Consider the following 4,133-nt stretch of genomic DNA (forward strand, 5'->3'; position numbering starts at 1 on the left):
GTTCGGTTGGGGACTGTCGTACTGCCGTCCTTAGAAACCGAGTCGCCGCAGTAGACATGGTGGCGGCGGCGCGTTCGGTTGGGGACTGTCGTTTCCCCGAAGATCGCCAGCCTCCACAGGTCCAACGTAACAGTTCCTCCATAGTCCGGAAAATCTCGACCGGCCAATGCTGATAACCGCTGGGCAGGAAGAGAATGGCTGGTGGCAAGGGGGGGGGGGGGGGATGCCGTGGCTTGCAGTGACCAGCTGTGAAATAATGACACCGCCCCAAGGAGGAGGAGGAGACAAAGGGGAGGAAAGACAGGGAGGTTAGCCAGTGTAAGTACCGGCTGGCTACCCTGTGCTGGGGAAAGGGTAAAGGGAATAAAAGAAGAAAGAAGAAGAAGAGGAAAAAAATGGAAACCAGAGTGAGTGAGTGAGTGAGTAAAGACTTTATTGAAAAACAAGGTATTGACGGATGACCTTGTTGTTAGGCAGCCACGAGCCCCTGGGCCCGGGCGGCTTCTTCAGCTCTCTCGATGACCTTGGCCTGCAGGTCAGGGTCGGAGCTGAGCAACACGGCCTCCCACTGCTCAGTATTACTTATTTCGTTATTTGTGTGATTTTCGGCTGGGCACGACCACATAATATGGAATAGATCCGCTTTTTGCTTACAATGCTTACATGCATTAGGGTATTGGTCCGGGTAGTAGTAGTGATAGGCTACGGGGTTGGGGTAGGTGTTCATCTGAAGTCGTCTCCAAGCTACTTCTTGTCGCTTGTTAAGCGATTTGTGTGCTGGCGGGTACAGAAAATTCACACAGTAACGCGAAACTACGAGCTACAACATTCAAAGGCGGTCGCCTACGAGTGTTGCCTACAGGCAACATACCAAAAAATAATTTTTTCTTACTGAGTTTAAGTATTGAGTATGAAGTTTCTAGCTAAATGTCTTCGGCCAAGACTGAATGACAGGCAGCAAGCGTCATTTGTTGGTTTAGAGCAGGAACACTGGCCGAAGAAGTAGAAGTTTGGCACGCGACTCACTGTCTTGTGCAAGCAAGGTCAGAGGAGACAGGCCGATGCAACATATGCAGCTGCAGTGGCGTCACACATGTGATGTAAAGCAACTAAAATGTGCGCCTATGGTTCACATATGATGAGAGCTGTCGATACAAATTGAAAATGAAGCCTTAGGTGGCTTGGGGTGAAGCCCACTTCCAGTTTCCTGTCTGGGGTTTGCCCTCTATTGCCAAAAAAAAATCTGCAAAATATTTTTTTTATTTTTGTTGATTATGCTTATTCTTGATTTGTTTTGCGTATTCAGATAGAACAATAAAAAAAATTTTCTCGGTATTTATATGTCTCGTCATTAAAGGGTTAACATGTCCTTAAAAACTTCAGCAAAGCCCTTAAGGCCTTGAGTGCCTAAGCCTGTCTGGACCAGTGTCCTAGAGCTTTTTCCTCTGTAAAGGGGCAGTTGTCCAGTTTTTCGAGCGCGGTCACGAGCACTTTTCTTGGCACTTTGTAACGGGGACAGTCACAAAGGAGATGCTCAATCGTCTCCTCGCAGCCGCAGGTGTCACAAGTAGGGCTGTCGGCCATTCCAATGCGGAATGAATAGAAGTTCGTGAATGCCACGCCGAGCGACAGGCGGCACAGAAGTGTTGCTTCCGCTCGTGGTAACCTGGTGGTAGGCGGAGTTGCAGACGTGGATCCAATCTGTAGAGACGTGCGTTCGTGAATTCACTGGTGTTCCACAGATTCTGCGTAAGCTCGCGGGCGAGGGAGCGAAGACTTGTGGCTGCATCTGTTCTTGACAGCGGTATGGGTATAATCGGGGCACCATCATGAGCCGACCGGGCAGCGTCATCCGCACTGTCATTTCTTGAAATTCCGCAATGACCCGGTATCCACTGGTAGATGTTGTGTCTCTTGTTGATTGCGTGATGGTGGAGTAGTCGGATGTCTGCGACTAGTTGCACATTTGGTCCATGGTTGAAAGGGGACATCAAACACTGGAGAGCTGCGTTAGAGTCACATAAGATGGACCATGAATGTGATGATTTTTGAACAATAAACTCCCAAGCAACACGGATAGCTGCGAGTTCTGCAGCCGTCGATGATGTAATGTGAGATGTCTTGAACATGAAGGGTGGCACACTCTGCGGGAATCACAACTGCTCCAGCTGAACTTTTAGAGGAGACAGAACCGTCCGTGTAAACGTGGATGCGTCCTCTGTGCTTGCCATGTAGCAATGAAAGCACGGTTTGTTTGAGAGCGAAAGTTGACATCTCTGTTTTCTTTTTGATACCGGGAATAACAAGAAGAGCCTGGAGTGGATGGAGGCACCACAGCGGTTAGATGGTCGTGCTACAGGCGTGAAGTTTGACGGCAAAGTTCCATAGTTGGCGGCAATAATCTTGCTAAACGCTGAACGAGGTCGAGCGGCAGGAAGGGAGGCGAGATGATGCGATGGAAGTCGGGCGAAGTGCCTGATATGCATCCTTAAAGTGTCGACTTGAAGATACGTATTGATGGGGTGGTCATGCGCGATGGCTATTGTTGCTGCCGTGGATGCACATCTGGGAAGACCAAGGCAAATTCGCAGAGCTTGAGCTTGTACAGACTGGATGGCATGGAGGTTGGTCTTACCGGTCCCACCCAGTACAGGTAAGCTATAGCGCAGGCGACCGAAGAACAGTGCGCTATAGAGTTAGAGCATCGCACTCACAGACGCACCCCATGACTTTCCCGCAAGAAATCTGAGCGCGTGGGTTATCATGACTAATTTCCTCTTTAGGTAGGAGATATGAGGACTCCAGGAAAGGTCTCGATCTATTATCACTCCTAGAAAGCGGTGCGTCTTCTCGTAGGGAATTGGCTGTCCATTAATTCTGATAACGTACCGTTTCATTGCCTTACGCGTGAAAGCGGCTATAGAGCACTTCTCACAGGACAGCTCCAGACCTCGCGCTCGAAGATAACCTGATGTTAGTGTGGTCGCTTTTTGAAGCCTCGCGCGCCCCTGGGGACGCGTCGCTCCTGATGACCAAATGCATATATCGTTTGCATAGATCGACACATGGACGGATTGCGGAAGGGTATGAACCAGGTCGATGAGCACCAGGTTAAATAGAGTGGGGCTCAAGACTCCGCCTTGTGGTACGCCACGGTAGGTGTTGCGTTGTGATGACACACCATCCTCTGTTTGCACAAAGAAGGACCTGTCCTTCAAGAAGCTGGATATCCACCGAAAAACAAGGCCGCCTAGGCCGACATCGCCTAAGGCGTCCAGGATGGCTTGATGGGTTACGTTATCATATGCGCCTTTAACATCCAGGATCATCGCGGCTGACAGTCTCCTGAGGCTTTTTTCGTGCTGAACAGACGAGAAAAGATCTATGACGTTGTCTATAGAAGAGCGTCCGCGTCGAAAGCCTGCCATAGCGTCAGGGTATAACTTGTAGTGTTCTAGATACCACTCTAGACGCGTCAGCGCCATCCTCTCCATCACCTTCCCTAGACAACTGGTCAGAGCAATGGGACGATAAGACGCCACGTCTAGGGCTGATTTACCTGGCTTGAGCAGAGGCACAAGGCGGCTGGACTTCCATGCAAAAGGAACTTCTCCTTCACGCCATGAAATATTGTACACGTCTAGAAGTGCATGTCGGGCTATTTGACCGAGGTTTCCAAGAGCGTCGTATGTCACCCCGTCAGGCCCAGGCGATGAGGAACGTCTGCACGCTGCCAACGCCGCCTGCGCAACTCCTTGATAGAAAACAGATTGTCCATACGAGAATCCCGCGAGATTGGAGCATCACGGGGATCACGTGTAGCGAACGATGGCGGTAGACCAGCAACCTTGAAACTGAAGTCCTCCGCTACGTCGATCTCTCTGCGACCTTGGTAGAGAGCCAGGCATTTGAAGGGGTGGCGTTGTTGCGGTGATGTTCGAAGACCACGCACTGTTCTCCATATCTGTGACAGGGGTCTATGCGGATCAAGGGAATCACAGAAGGTTTTCCATCTTAGATACTGCAGGGAGTTGACCCGACGCTGGATCTTCTTCTGTATGCGTCTCGCCTCCCTTAGGTCGTAGATGGACTTGGTGCGCCCGTACTTTCGTTCCGCGCGACGGCGGATTGCT

The sequence above is a fragment of the Dermacentor andersoni genome, chromosome 1, assembly GCF_023375885.2.
Source record: "Dermacentor andersoni chromosome 1, qqDerAnde1_hic_scaffold, whole genome shotgun sequence".
Lineage (NCBI taxonomy): Eukaryota > Metazoa > Arthropoda > Arachnida > Ixodida > Ixodidae > Dermacentor > Dermacentor andersoni.